The 16,424-nt window shown below is 48.8% G+C and overlaps 1 protein-coding gene across 3 annotated transcripts in view; it reads right to left on the bottom strand.

Moving 5' to 3' along the window:
* Positions 1-16,178, bottom strand: part of SLC16A12 (solute carrier family 16 member 12) — a 68,240-nt gene extending 52,062 nt beyond the window's left edge. For 2 of the 3 annotated variants that reach the window (XM_075935106.2, XM_075935107.2), the window contains exon 1: positions 15,448-16,178. The gene's annotated coding sequence lies outside the window, so the exon portion shown is untranslated. The remainder of the gene's footprint in view (positions 1-15,447) is intronic. The other variant, XM_075935115.2, reaches the window with a different exon arrangement.
* Between the last annotated feature and the right edge of the window lie 246 nt (positions 16,179-16,424).

Consider the following 16,424-nt stretch of genomic DNA (forward strand, 5'->3'; position numbering starts at 1 on the left):
CAGGGTCAGTGAGGGAAGGGGGAGGCACCAGGAGGGTGCAGGGGTAAGGGAAGGTACCGGTACCAGGGGATTCTGGGGGTGAAGCAGAAGGGCAGACACCTGCAGAGAAGGGACCAGCACCAGAGGAGAGAGGCAGGGCAGGTGTATAGAGGGAGGTGTTAGAAGAGGGGTAGCTCACATGATCAGAGTGGGGCTACTGGAAGAGTGGGCACAGGGGGGAGAGAAGGGCTGGTGGAGGGGAGCAGGTCGTAGAAGACCTGAGGGCAGTGAGAAGGGCAGGAGTCAGGACAGCAGAGGATGGTAAGGAGTTTGGGGGCAGCAGGCACCAGGGGAGATGATGGAGCAAGGAGAGGAGACATGGCAGCAGAGAGAAAAGGGAAAGGTTCATAAAATATTTATTAATAACTTGGTATGCTGCCCACGGCCAGTTTGTTTGCGCCCTGCGGTGCAGTTTGGGTTTATGTGGGGATCAACACGTGGCTGGCGAGTGGGAGCCAAAACAAAAAAGTAGTCAGTGTAATGATCTTCTGTTGATATGCGTTTTAGTAGTTAAATTCTTGGACTGTCATTGCTCATGAAAAATGCTGTCACATGGGTAGAAATTGGGTAAATATTGCATTTTATCAAAATATCAGCAGAACTGACTTAAATGGGGCCTGTGTGTTGTGTAGTTTTGTCTTAATCTTTGTATTCATGCCTGTCAGTGTGAGAGAAGCTATTTGTATATATTTGCTTGCACATGCAACCACACTTAAGTTGAGGCCCTCAGCATGTTCTGTAAGTATCAGTGTGGCCCCTGGGGCTTTCAAAGTTGAGTCGCCCTAGCTCATCCCTGACAGGTGTCTGTCTAACCTGGTTTTAAATATCTGCAATTTAAGCCCATTGCTTCTCATCCTAACCTCAGAGGCCAAGCAGAACAATTTTTCTTCCTCCTCCTTATGATACTCTTTTAGATACTTGAAAGCTGCTCTCATGTCCCTTTTTGGTCTTCTCTTTTCCAAGGTAAACAAGGCCAATTTATTCAGCCTTGCCTCATATCTCATGTTCTCTATGTAAGCAGGGGAATGATCCCGCTATTGTGGGGAACTTTCCTGGCTTCTATACCACCCCGGTGAAATGAACCAGCGAAAGGATCTGAGTCCCCGCTCCCACTTCCTTTACCCCACGGCTCCCTGTTCCTGAGGGCTCCCCCTCCACTCTCCTGAGTAACAGAGCCCTTGAAACCCCAACAAGGCTGGGCCCAGGTTTCCTGGGGCTTAATCCCTGACCTTGTAGTCACTAGGGGCAGGAGTTAGAGTGTCCCCACTCCGAGGTGCTCTCTTTACACTGCAGGCCTTCTTGGCCCAGTGATCACTTCATAAGGTTCAAAGCAAATATAATTTATTAAACAACAACTGATTAAAGAGAAAAGAATAAGAAAAAATGAGAATGGTTAAATGAGAACACACAGTCCTGCTCTGTAGCACAGGGACATCAAAACAGCAGTCTGCAGAGTGTAAGGACAGTCCACAGTCTCTTTCTTAGAGGCCCTGGATATGCTGCAGGGGGGCTACAGGCTGGACACGCTAGCTCTGGTAGTGACCACACAGTCTCAAGCTCAAAGTGGCCAGACCCCTCTCCCAGTCCAGAGCCTTTCCCCACACTTTGCTGGTCCCAGGTGCTCACCACATCCAGCTGCAGGCTGTGCTGCTTGGCCAGTTCCAGCTCCTTGTGCTGCTTCTCTGTTCCTTTTGGCTCTCTGAGCGCTGCCAGTCTGCTGCTCAACACAGGGTCTGCATTCCTTGAGCTGTGTGTGCCTGGCTCTGCTGCTGTAAAAACTGCCCCTCAGCACAGCTTGCACTCCTCTTAGCAGTCTCTCAGCTCTCTGTTCCTTTTACAGGACTTCTTCTGCACACAGCTTGCACTGCTCTCCCAGCTCTCTCCTTGTTCAGAGAGACCCAGAACAACCCCTGCTCACAGGGAGGACGGGGCCTGGCCTCTCACTGTCCTCACTGGCCTGTCCAACCTGTCAATCAGGCTGAGCTGGAGTGTTGGCAGCCATGTTCATGCAAATGCCGCGGAGGATATTTAAATCCCCCGCTGCATTTGCAATTCCGAAGTGTCTCATTAGCATCCCTTTTCCGGAAAAGGGTGCCAATGTAGACACAGCCCCAGTGTTTAAAGGCAGAGCTGACTAGAATCAATTGAGAGTCCTTGTCTTCTCAGTGATCGCTTGAGCAAAAATCATTGATAAAATCTTGTATAGACTAACCTTGGACTCAACATGCAGGCAATGTGTTGAAGGAGAGTGCAAAGGAGGCAATGGTGGTGAGGTACCATATTACCTAGTGAAATCATTGGTGCTGAAATCACTAAGGACTGGAATTTGACCACAGAACTGACACTTCCTTAACAAAGACTCCGTTTTTGCTATTTAAAAAGTAAATCAATGTAACAGAAAACTGCAACGCTCTCTGGTAACTTTTTAAAAATCAAACTTTAAACTTTATTGAAAAAATTGGATAGTTTGCAATTGAAAATATTTGACCTACACTTAAGGCAACCGATTTAATTTTGTGTAAAATTTTGCATAATAAAGGATGGCATTTTTTTTGAAAATGTTCAACTATATTGATATACATTTTGATCAGATCTACTTCTGATGTAATATTTGTGTGTGGTTGTGGTTTGTTGTGTGTGTGTGTGAGTGTGTGTGTGTGTGTGTGTGTTTTGCTCAACAAAAAATCCTGGGGAGGGAGCCCCGCCAAAACAGTTCAAATTGGGCCCCGCACTTCCTAAAGCCAGCCCTGACCACTACTTGGTCCCCTGACCAGAGCTGGAAACTTGGCCTGGCAAATTTGGCTTTTGTCCCATCAGGACAGAGGTGTGGCTCAGCCAAAATGGAGTGGTGTTGCGACCTTGTATGCCAAGTTGCAATGCTATACATGCAGGCATGGACTGGCCACCCTTCCAACATCATGACTTCATGCATCAGACCTGGCCCAGCTTCCCCTTCCCCAAGATGGATACAGGCTGACTTGGAACAACAAGATTTAAATTATGGAAAATACTCTAAGTTGCACTTTCACAGTATTTCTGCATTTTCTCAGGATGATCTTTCCGTAGCACTTAATTATACATTAAAAATTAAAAATCTGTATTAAAAATCTAGAGGCAGTATAGCACATGCCTCTGCAAACTCCAATGCTTATTAGCACAGCAGAAACCAAATTTAAAATACCTTAGGGTTATTTGAGATCTTTCAGTGATGGTGGGTTTACACCATTTTACTCTCCTTGACTTTCTTGTTTATACCAATACAAGTTCAAGTAGAATTGGGCTCCAAAACTACACTTTCCATCAACCTGAAAAACAGTTTTATCATACAGTTTTATCATAGGTGAAAATATTCACCTATTTTCCCCCATAAAAATATAACTTCTTTCAGTCTCTTAATTCATCTAAATATACTAAATTTGTTTCCCCATGGAGAGAGTAATAAGAAAAAGTAAAACACAGTTTCTTATGTACATTTCTGTTTCTTTCTTTCATTTCTATAACTTAATAAGATGGAGTTCATAATAAAAATCAATAAAAACTACCTTATAATAAAACAAAAGAAAAAGTAGAAAAGAAAAGGGGCATACTACAAGGCTGCGTCTAGACTGGCATGATTTTGCGCAAATACTTTTAATGGAAAAGTTTTTCCGTTAAAAGTATTTGCGCAAAAAAGCATCTATACTGGCATGTGCCTTTGCAGACAAGATTTGCTTTGGCGCAAAAGCATCCGTGCCAGTGTAGATGCTCTCTTGCGCAAGAAAGCTCCGATGGCCATTTTAGCCATTGGGCTTTCTTGGGCAAGAAATTAACGTGGTTGTCTACACTGGCCCTCTTGTGCAAGAATACTTGTGCAAGAATACTTGTGCAAGAGGGCTTATCCCTGAGCGGGAGCGTCGGAGTATTTGCACAAGAACCACTGATTTTGTACATTACAAAGTCAGTGTTCTTGCACAAATACTCACGGCTAGTGTAGACAGGCGGCAAGATTTTGTGCAAAAGCAGTTGCTTTTGCACAAAATTATGCCAGTCTAGATGCAGCCCAATAGTAAAAGGCAGGTAACATCATTGCCTCAAAAGGACACTAACAAACTCTTCAGCTACCATCCTCCACATACATTATTCCACCTTCTAACAGCATCAAACAGTTTGATGTGTGAATCTAAAGAAGGGAGGCACAGGTAAATAATCATGACACATAAAAGGAGAGAAATGAAAGCATTGTTTGGTTTGTTTCAAGTGCTATGGAGCAGAAGAGCAGAGTACACCACTTTAGAGAGAACCTTGCAAGCAAGACAGTTCAGTGCACAGGCTTTGCAGCTGAAATAAACTCTTAAATGGCATCATTTACTGCATGACAGGCAACTAATCAGGTTTAAGGGGGATAAGCAAACTGATTTTAATAAAATCATACACACCTTGTGATTTCATTTTCCAAAGCAGTTCTACAACTCTCAGCTGCAGCACAGGTCTGGCAGGTAGCAGAGGCTTTTGAGACTCCAACAGCAGGCATTTATTTTGGCTAAGTTATCTTGCTGCTGAGCTAAGATTTACTGCCTCTGAAGTTTGCACAACTCCTAAGTCTACAGGTAATGAGTGAGGGATTTGGCTTCGACTATTGAAGGAGAGAGTATTAAAGATACTTCTTTGGTATATTTGGATTTTGCAGGGCACTGTAACATGCAGCCTGAGTTATCTGATCTCAGGTATCATTCACAGTTATCTAGATACCTATCTAGTCCAATTCATCTGATAAAGCAGGTTTTGCCCACAAAAGCTCATGATTCTATATATTTTGGTTAGTCTCTAAGGTGCCACGGGACCACTCGTTTTTAAAGTTACGGACTAGTATGGGAAGTAAATGTGCGCACCATTTGTTCTATATAGTATCGACCCCTTCTTAGTGAAACAAAAAGTGTGGATGTGTCTTGTTACTCCAAAAGGAAGAATAACCCTAACACTCTAATATTTTATTATATCAAATAACTATAATTATAATCTCCCTCCTAAGTATCAAATTCACTACCTGTTAGAAAAGTACAGCAGGGATGACAAGATGTCTCTTGAACTTAAATGAAATAGTAAGAAGTGCCACAGTTCTACAATCCCTGTAAATTGCCCCTAAATACAGTATAACTCCCAATCTTGAGAACAATGAAATGTAAGCGGTGTTTTTCATTGATACCCACTCAGAACACCACAGAAACCACCTCTGATGTTACTGTTTTGTAAGATGCTACAGTAGGATTATTATGCAGAAACAATATATGTATCAGGCCAGGGTGGGAATAGGGATTTTAAAATACTGACTTAAAAGCAACACACTTTTATTCCAGCTGGAAACTGTAAGCTGCTGTGTCTCACTAACTTTTCAATCTCCCTTATATAAACAGAGCAGGCTGCTAAATTAAAACCTGGCTAGTTGCATAACGAGTATGTAAAAATTAAACAGCGTGTCCACAGACCACTCAGGGCACACAGCATAACATTCACATATGTTAGCGATACATATTGTCGCAAGGTAACTGAGCCTGCTTTTAACTATGCTTAGAGCAGTGTTTCCCAACTGGTGCTCTGGGGAACCCTGGGGTTCCGCAACGCAAAACTAGGGGTTCCGCGAGGAGCCGGCACTCCCCCACCTCCGCTGAAAGAGAGAGAGATAGCTAACCAGCAGAGGCATGGGCAGCAAGTTGTATGGGCTCATGGTACCCATGCTCCACCAATATTTGGAACTGGAGCGGGCCCCGGTCCCCCCATGCATCTCCCACCCTGGTCCCAGACTGTCTCTCCCCTGTCCCCATCCCCGCCGTGCGCAACCTACACTGAGCTCCCCCTTGCTGGCTGCTGCTGCCCTGCATGGCGCGCTAAAACCAGTAGACGGAGAGATGCCCGGGTGTGTTGTAACGTCACTGCCCAGGATTTTAAAACTGCTGGGTGTTGTGTTGCACCGTATGGCTGAGTTGCGGGTTCAGAGTCCAGGGATGGAGTGCAGAATCCAGCCCCACAAAGTGGAAGGCAGAAGGTAGGGGAAGGGGAAGGGCTGGGAGAGGAAGGGGTTTGTGCGGAGGGGGAAGGGAGAGGGGGCAGAGAGGGGAAGGCACCAAAGGGACAGGGTAGAAGAGAGACAAATGCCAAGGGGCCAAGTGCAGACAATGAGGAAAAAGGCAGGAGGGGAGGTGTCAGTGGGAGGGGGGACAGGGTGATGCTGGGAGGGGAGAGGGTAAGGGCATTGGGGACTAGAGGGGGGATGGAGAGGTGCTGGGAGAAGGCTTGAAAGAAGGGGTGGGCATGAGGAAGGCAGGGATGGAGCAAGTCATGTGTGAGGGTACAGAGGGCATGAGGGGCATGAGGGGAATGGGGGAAGAGAGTGGTGAGGGGTTGAGCATCAGGGAAAGAGGGGAAAGGAGGTAGGAGCAGTGAGGGAAGGGGGAGGCAACAGGAGGGTGCAGGAGTAAGAGAAGGTGCAAGTGCCAGGAGAGTCTGGGGGTGAAGCAGAAGGTCAGACACCTGCAGGGAGGGACCACCATCAGAGGAGAAAGGCAGGGCAGGTGTGTAGAAGGAGGTGTTAGAAGAGGGAATGAGGAGGGGTGGCTCACATGATCAGAGTGGGGCTACTGGAGGAGTGGGCACAGGGAGGAGAGAAGGGCTGGTGGAGGGAGGCAGGTTGCAGGAGGGCTGAGGACAGTGAGAAGGGCAGGAGTCAGGACAGCAGAGGAGGGTGAGGAGTTGGGAGGCAGCAGGCACCAGGGGAGCTGATGGAACAAGGGGAGGAGACATGGCAGCGGACAGAAAAGGTAAAGGTTTAAAAATATTTATTAATAACTTGGGTGCCACAGTGGCACATCCAAACAAGCCACATGAACTCAGTACTGGTGCACAACACAAAATTCATTTTGCTCATGTGAGGAAACTCTTAGGCTATGTCTACACTGGTGGTTTCTTGTGCAAGAACACGTCCACACTGCCATGTGTGAGCTGTGCTTTTGCACAAGAGCATCTATGGCAATGTGGATGCTCTCTTGCCTGAGAACGTGCCGATGGCCATTTTAGCCATAGGGCTTTCTTGTGCAAGAAATTCATGTTGCCTGTCTACACTGGCCACTTAGGCAAGAACAGTTGCACAAAAGAGCTTATTCCTGAGCAGGAGCATCATAGTTCTTGAGCAAGAAGCCCTTATTTCATACATGAGAACGTCAGTGTACTTGCGCAAGAACACACGGCCAGTGTAGACAGGAAGCAAGTTTTTGCGCAAGAGCGGCAGCTTTGGCGCAAGATCATGCCAGTGTAGACACAGCCAAGGGCAGGGAGGGAGGGAGGGAGGCAGGGGCAGGGAATCAGCGCTGGCTCAGCATGTCTGCATGGTTTGGGGGAAGGTGCAGGGAAATTGAGCTCAGCTGGGTTGCAGAGTGGGGAGGTCCGGGGAGCTGGGCTGGGCTGACGGGTGTGTGCGTGTGTGTGGAGCTCAGAGCTCAGTTTCGCTGCAGGAGGAGGGAGGTGCCGGGAACCGGAGCTAGACTCACGGGGAGGGAGGGGCAGGGAATCGGCTCTTGGTTCAGCAGTTTTGCAGGGCTTGGGGGAGGTGCAGGGAAACGGGGCTCAGCAGTCCTGTGGGGGAGGCATGAAGGGAACCAGTGCAGGGCTCAGCTGGGCTGAGGTGGATGTAGGAGGGCATATGGAACAGATGGGCAGCTCAGCTGGGCTGTGGGGGCTGCAAGGAACTGGTGCTGTGCTCCTTTGGATTGTGGGGGATGGTTTTGGGGGAGGTGCAGGGAACCAGCGGGGTGGGCAGCTCATTTGGGTTGCAGGGGAATAGAGGTGTAAGAAGCCTAGTGGGGAGGAGGGGGGGCAGAAACCAGGAGCCCTGAAATGACCTCCCCTGGTCCAAAAATCCCTCATCTGGGACCAGTCAGGTCCAGAGGGTGCCAGTTCGAAGAGATCCAACTCCTACCCAAGTCCCCTCCTTGCACCCTCCGTCGTAGCCAGACACCCTACCCCAATCTGCTCCTGTTCCCTCCCCCTGGCCAGACACCCTATATCAGTGGTCCCCAACACGGTGCCCACGGGCGCCATGGCGCCCACCGGGCCATTTATGTGCGCCTGCGGAGCAATCTGGGCTAGCCCCGCCCCGGGCGTGCGGCAGGTGCCTGCCCCGGGCGCACCACACAGGCCGGTGCCAGCCCCGGGTGCGTGGTGCGGGCTCTGGCCCTGGGTGCACCGCACATGCTGGTGCCGGCCCCGGGCACGCAGCCCCTGCCCGGGGTCGCAGCACATGCTGGTGCCGGCCCCGGGTGTGCAGCGCATGCTTGGCCCTGCCTCCTTATGCCCAGCGCGTGAGCGGCCCCACCCCCATGCGCCCGGCAGCCCCAAAACGTTGGGGACCACTGCCCTACATCCAGACTGCTTCTGCACCCTACCTCCCACCCAGACATTGCCTCCTTCCGCCCCCCCACCTCCCTCTCAGATCCTGCACCCCATCCCTATCCTGCTCCTTGGCAGCCCTGCCATCCACCCTAGCACCTAGCACCACCCTGTCCCTGGCCCCGACACCCTGCCTCACACCCCAGGACTCAGCACCACCCTGGCCCTGACCCTGACCCTGACCCTGGCCCCGGCCCCAGCACCCTGCCATCCACGCTAGCACCCAGCAGCACCCTGTTCCTTGTCCCAGCACCCTGCCAGTCACCCTAGTGACCAGCAGGACCATGTCCCTGACCCCAGCACCCCGCCACGTGCCTGCCCCAGCACCCTGCCACCCGAGCCAGCATCCTTCACCCAGCAGCACCCTCTCCTCCTCCTCAGCCCCAGCACCCACTTTCACTCTGTCCCTTGCTCCCACCAGCACATTTGGGACCACATTCAAGTATCTATAAGGGTGTTACAAGGAGGAGGGAGAAAAATCGGCCCTTGGTTGGTTCCTTCAACACTTGTACCAGGTAGTTATCCCCAACATTCTCCAAAAAACTTCCTGGATTGCCTGTGTATTGTTGTATTGGTCTCATATCAGATGTCAGGGTGATTAAAGTCCTCCATGGGAACCAGGGCTATTATTCTATGATTCAATGATTCTATGATAAGAATGACTTCTTGTGTCTTGCTCACTACACTCCTGTTAATGCATCCCAGAATGATGTTTGCTTTTTTTGCAACAGCATCACAGTGTTGACTCATATTTAGCTTGTGGTCCACTATGACCCCTTTCTACAGTACTACTTCCTAGACAGTCACTTCCCATTCTGTATGTGTGAAACTGATTGTTCCTTCCTAAGTGACCAAAGGGCAACCAGCAACCAGCACCCCCCCGTTTGCCATGGCGCATGCTCAGTGACGCCATGCGCATGCGCCGTGGCACCACGGCGCATGCGCAGGGCTTTTTGAAGCGCGGGGCCCGGGGTGGCTGCCCCGTTCACCCTGCCCTATATCCGCCCCTGTTCCCTGGCACAGAAGTTAAACTGACTGGTCTGTAGTTTCCTGGGTTGTTCTTATTTCCCTTTTCATAGATGGGCACTATATTTGCCCTTTTCCAGTCTTCTGGAATCTCTCCCAACTTCCATGACTTTTCAAAGATGATAGTTAAAGGCTCACATATCTCCTCTATGAGCTCCTTGAGTATTCTAGATTGCATGTCATTAGGCCTTGGGACTTGAAGACATCTAACTTTTCTAAGTCATTTTTAACTTTTTTTTTTTATTTTAACTTCTAAACCTTACCCCATTTCCACTGGCATTCACTATTTTATGATGAGCAATCCCATTCCAAGTACATCTCATTTTCCTGGCACAACAAAAGCCTCACCTTACTTTCAATTATGATAAAGGAAGCTACATACCGAATTTGGTGGTCCTAGCTCTTACTGTTTAGGAATACTTGAACAGGCAGACAGACACACTCTCTCAAATATATAGTAGATAATATAAAGGAACAGTAAAATAATGTCTGAAATAAAATAGTGAAGAAAAGGTAATGAATTGATAACATTACACACTATTTTTGTGAAAAGTAGCATTGTAATGATTATGTTACATTAATACCAACAAAATGACTTACAATGAAGGCATAACAGACCTATTAGGAGCAAAATGTAATCCTGCTACAATTCATTAAGCATTAAAGGAAATGTTATTTCACTGACTTTCCAGGAACAGACATACAATACATAGGTGTGCACACAGGGTGTCTTGGGTTTGCCCAGGCACACCGTAATGTCTCGGGCCGGCTAGCCTGAGCCATTTTTTAGCCCTGGGCCCCACCCGGCCCGGCAGCACCACGCGGCCTGGCAGCACAGCGCGGCAGCCCTGAGGCATCTGGGAATGCCCCCACCCAGCACGGCAGCACAGCGCAGTGCTCCTGAGGTGCCCGGGAGCACCCCTGCCCAGCACGGCAGCACGGCGTGGTGCCCTTGAGGCTCCCGGGAGCACCCCTGCCCAGCATGGCAGCCCCATGCAGCACCCCTGAGGCATCTGGGGGAGCCCTCATCCGGCCCGGCAGCACGGCGCAGTGCCCTTGAGGTGCCCGGGAGTGCCCCCGCCTGGCCCGGCAGTACGGCGCGGTGACCCTGAGGCACCCGGGAGCACCTCCACCCAGCCCGGCAGCACTGCGCGGTGCCCCTGAGGTGCCCCAGGCTAGGGCCCGTCTGGCCTGTAGCTTGGATTGGCTCTGACTCCAGCCCTGCAAATAGGAAGGCAGAAGCTGAAGGTAAGGTAAGGGAGGGGATGGGAGGGGAAGGGGGAAAAAAGAGGAAGGAGTGGCAGAGGAAGGGGCTTGTGTTGAGGGGAGGGGGCAGGTCAGGAGAAGAAAGGGGAAGGCACCAAGGGACAAGGGTGCAGGAGAGACAAATGCTGGGGTGCCAAGTGCAGACAATGAGGAAAAGGGCAGGAGGGGAGGTATCAGTAGGAGGGGGGACAGGGTGATGCTGGGAGAGGAGAGGGTAAAGGCATTCGGGGTTAGAGGGGGAAGGGAGAGGTGCTGGGAGAAGGCTTGAAAGAAGGGGTGGGCATGAGGAAGGTGGGGATGGAACAAGGCATGTGTGAGGGCACGGGCATGAGGGGAATGGGGGCAGAGGGTGGTGAGGGGGTGGGCACCAGGGAAAAAGGGGGCAGGGGCAGTGAGGGAAAGGGGAAGCACCAGGAGATTGCAGGGCTAAGGGAAGGTGCAGGTGCCAGGGTATTCAGAGGGTGAAGCAGAAGGGCAGACAACTGCAGAGGAGGGACCAGCACCAGAGGAGAGAGGCAAGGGAGATGTTAGGAGAGGGGATGAAGAGGGGTAGCTCACATGATCAGAGTGGGGCTACTGGAGGAGTGGGCACAGGGGGGTAGAGAAGGGCTGGTGGAGGGGGGGCAGGTCTCAGGAAGGCTGAGGGCAGTGAGAAGGGCAGGAGTCAGGACAGCAGAGGAGGATGAGGGGCTGGGGGGCAGCAGGCACCAGGGGAGCTGATGGAGCAAGGGGAGGAGAAATGGCAGCAGAGGGAAAAGGTAAAGGTTTATGAGATATTTATTAATAACTCGGGTGCCACAGTGGCACATCCAAACAAGCCACATGAACTCAGTACTGATGCACAACACAAAATTCATTCTGCTCATGGGAAGAAACTGAAGGAACACTTCCCCCAGCCTCTCCACCCCCAAGTTAATGTCACACACATTGGGTTAATGCAGTTGCAGGATAGTTGCATGGGGGAGTTTGTGGGGGCCAAATTAATCTCTGTTGGTAGGAGGATGGTGGGAAAAGTCCTTAGAGGGTGTCACATGACACCTTTTACTTCTGATTATGTGCCCATCTTGCCCCCAGAGTGTTACCTCCAGAGGTGTGGCCAATGGGAGTTAGGAGGTGTGGCCAATGGGGATCAGGAGCGTGGTTAACAGGGGTCAGGGGTGTGGCTAATGGGGGTCAAAGTACATTTTAAAAAAAATCTTTGGGTGCACACCCTAATGAAATATGCTGCACACACCTATTATACAACAACAAATACAAAGTGGTTGCTCCAACTAGCTTGTTAATTTGATAAAATCAATGCAGTCAAAGTTATCATGCAAACATACTTGAATTCATAACAAATGTTTCATTAAGAGTCTACATTCTGGAAATCAAACAACTTTAAAGTAAACTAATGGCAAATTAATAAAAAATACTAGTTCAGCCAACACTCATTATAGGTATTCTTATTTTACTTGTTTGTTTTTAGTTGAATTAGTAAGTGTATTATTGATATATAAATACAAGTAAATAATTATTTAAAAGCTTTAGTGTAAGAGCCATTTATTGTTGATGTAGATACCAATTTTTCATCCATGCAGGCCTCTACTTTATTTTATAGTGTAGGTACATTTGAAAATATTTGCACATGTATATTGCTTCATACTTCTGCATTTGCTCAGTCCTGTATGATGCTTAACCACCCATAGCACTGAAGACCTCACAACAGGACTGGGCCCCAAGTCACCATTTTTATTTTTATGTTTTTAATATAAGAACATAAGAATCACCAGACTGGGTCAGAGCAATGGTCCATCCACCCAATATCCTGTCTACCGACAGTGGGCAATACCAGATGCCCTAGAGGGAGGAGACACAACAGGTAATCCTCACATGATCCCTCCACTATCACCCACCTCCAGAGAAACAGAGGCTAGAGACTCCATTCTCTATCAAGGATTATGGGTCACATCTAGCAATCATCATCACACAATTACTTCCATTAATAAAGACCAAGTGCATCACTAAGGTTTTGCATGATCAAGTCTTTAGGTAGTGGACGGACAGAAAGACAATTAATCCTCTGCACACAGTACACAGGCATAACTCATGCTGCAAATGCTCTAATGTTTATTTTTATATTTGAAAAAATTATTTCCAAAAAAATTCAGAACAATATTTTCACACAGGAATCACAAGGAATCAGAAAATTACATTCTGTGATGCCATCTGGGAATTTGGACAGTTTAATCATTTTTTGATTGTCACTCATAGTTAATCATACTGATGCAGTATAAAGTAAAAAACTGAAAAAAAATATGTTTTTGAAATCGGATCAGTCATAGCTTTTGTGGTTGGCAAAGTAGAGGGAATATGAAGATAATTCACTTGGTTAAGATACTTGTGTGATACAAATACTGGACCACATGACAACTTTTCTGTAAGTTTGTCTTACTATGTTTTAGTCAGCAACAAAAATGTAAACATGGTCGAGCTGGACAAAAAAATGGACTCAATTTTTGTGTGTGAAAGTTTCATTGCACTTTTTCGGTTGAAATGGTTTGAGTTTTGAAATGTTCCTACAAGCTTGAGAGTGCACTAGAAAATGGAATGATTTTCACACCATTTTTACGAAATATGCCAATTTTAGTATAAAATTTTTCCACGGTTCCAAAGATTTTAACCATCTCTAAAATAATCACGTTTATAATTCTATACCACACTGCATCAAACTATTTCCATAGATGCAGGTCTCTCACAACACACTGTCTCTAAAGTCTCAGCCATACCATTCGTTATAGGAGGATAGTGATAGAGATGCAGCCGTGTTAGTCTGGTGTAGCTGAAACAAAAGACAGAACTATGTAGAATAGTGATAGAAATGTAGCCATGTTAGTCTGGTGTAGCTAAAACAAAATACAGGACTATGTAGCACTTTAAAGACTAACAAGATGGTTTATTAGATGATGAGCTTTCGTGGGCTAGACCCACTTCCTCAGATCAAATAGTGGAAGAAAATAGTCACAGCCATATCCCCTCCTCCCCCCCGCACCCCGCATCACCTTTCTGTTCTGAAATGTGATTTGTCCTTTTCATATGTGTTCACTTTTTTTAATTGTATCCTTTGGTATATATGGCTGTGACTATTTTCTTCCACTATTTGATCTGAGGAAGTGGGTCTGGCCCACGAAAGCTCTTCATCTAATAAACCATCTTGTTAGTCTTTAAAGTGCTACATAGACCTGTATTTTGTTTTAGAACTATGTAGCACTTTAAAGACTTAACAAGATGGTTTATTAGGTGATGTCTGACAGACAGGCAAAGGATGCCAACTTGTTACTCTCGCACGGAGTTTGTGCTACTGTGGAGGACAACTCTACTTGGGATGAGTAACACAGCCTGACCCTAAAGCAGCAGCCCTGTTCCCACTAAATTCACCGGGTGTTTTGCCTTTGACTGCCAGGGGAGAAAGCTGGAGTCCTACTGTAGCAGTTTTGCAAACCCTTTCCCAGCCACTTGAAACTCTTCTTAGCAGGTAAAGTTTAAATTCCTAGCTCTACTTGCTGCCATCCCTTTGCCTCACAGTAATGCTCACTGGGTTGCTTTGATTCCTGCCCTTTGCTCTAACAGCCCCCTCTGGGGGCTCCGGTCCGCCTCGCCTCGCCCAGGTAACAACCCGTCCTTCTTCCCGAGACTGTTACTTACAACCAAGAAAAAACCACTTTCCCTGGAAGTTTCCTAGCTAATCTAAAGCGCGGCATTTGGAAACCGCCTTTGCACCTTGGATGTCTCCTCCGGCTAAGGGACTGGCCGCCTAACAACATGACCAGGGCGGAAAGACAAGAGAAAAACTCGCTTGTCATTTTTCACAGAGGGAGCCTAGTCGGTGTCAGCAAAAACAACAAGGAGTTCGGCAGCTCCTTAAAGGCCAACACAGTTATTAGGACATAAGTTCAATCATCCGAGGAAGCCAACTGTCTCCCCAAAGCTTATGCGCTAACGTGTTTGTTTTTAAGGTGTCACTGGATTCCTTGTTGTTTTTTCTCTTGCCATTATACAAGCAACAACTCAATTAAATTCCTTTCCTGTTCTTCTTCCATCCCTCACCAACAGAACCTCTTTTCCCACATCGCACCCCTCAGCACACACCCCGCTAGATCCCCAACACCCCCCCCTTTTCTCCCATCACACCCCGCTAGCCCCCAGATCCCCAACCCCCCCACACACATACACACCTTTTCTCTCATAACACCCCTCAGCACACACCCCGCTAGACCCGACCCCCAACACACACACCCCTTTTTTCCATCACACCCCTCAACACACACCCCGCTAGACCTGACCCCCACACACACACACCCCTTTTCTCCCATCACACCCCTCAACACACACCCCGCTAGCCTGCAGACCTCCAACACACACACACACACACACCCCTTTTCCCCCATCACACCCCTCAGCAACACACCCCGGTCGCCAGCAGGGCTGGTGGGCGCTGCAGCACACATCATGCCAGCCCCCCACCCTCCATACCCGTCTCCTCCCCGCCTCCCAGGTCCCTTCTCATCTCCTATCGCAGCCCCATGCGCCCCAAAGCCCCGCGCCCCTTGCTCCTCCACTGCGCCCCGGCAGGCGCGCGCACTCACCTGGCCCTTCGCTCGCTCGCCGCCCGCCCAGCGCTGCGAGCCCCTAGCCCACCGGGCACCGGGGAGGGGCACTTACCTCGCGGGGACTGCCGCCGCCGCAGGGCGACTGGGCTGCCGCAGCGCTGAACAGCCCCGCCTGATCCGAGACGCCTTGGCTCCGGGGAAGAGCGGGTCACGGGCACATGCAGCCTCGGGATCGGGGCTGCCCGAGGCGTTCAGCTTCTGCTGGTGCAGCTCCGTGGTGTGCAAGGGAAGCCACAGCACCCGCGGCAAAGTTACAGCGAAATCCTGGCCCCTAGATCTCTGGAATCGGATTACACAAACTCCCTGCCCTCTGCTTGCTTTCCATGGGACACCTTAAACACAAGCTGGGCTGAAAAGAGCTAAATCTGATCTGGATTGTCTCCCAGGGTAAAGGAGCTTTCTGGAATGAGAGGCTAGTGTGTTAGTTTGTGCTTCCGGCAGGATTCAAGTAATGCTTCTCCTCGATTCAATTAAATACTCGGATCTTGAAGAATTAACCTACAAAGCCAGCAAATGTTGGGAAAACGGGCGTCCTTCCTGTACCTTGGGTGCCACTTTAGGAAGCTTGTAAAGTATCAGAGAAATTCCTGTGGATTTTAACATCCAGAATCTGTCCAGATGAGCTGGTTCGTCTACACATATCTGTAGTCACAACAGTGATTGTCACTTTACAACATCTGTCAGGTCAGCTTCACTAATCCAGGGAAGAGCTGAAATGCCAGGTGCTGATTACTAGAATTTAACGTCTGACAAAGAATTCTGGGAATTCTACAGGTAAATCTCTGCCACATTGGAAACTGTAGAATGAACCCCCAAAACTGAACTTCACTCAGAATTATTCCAAGCCATTGTCCTGACATGACCTGTTGGCCAGTGAAGGGGAAGTGCTAGAGACAGGTGGGAGTGAAAGCAAACAGATAGTTGGGATTAATACAGGGAAGTGAATTATGCCTGGGCTGTTCAGGCCGTGTCTGGACTAAGATTTATGGTGTGATGTTAACCCTTTTATCTGAAGCCATTTTAGTGCCA

This window comes from Pelodiscus sinensis, chromosome 8 (assembly GCF_052426305.1).
Source record: "Pelodiscus sinensis isolate ZL-2025 chromosome 8, ASM5242630v1, whole genome shotgun sequence".
In the NCBI taxonomy this organism is placed as follows: domain Eukaryota; kingdom Metazoa; phylum Chordata; order Testudines; family Trionychidae; genus Pelodiscus; species Pelodiscus sinensis.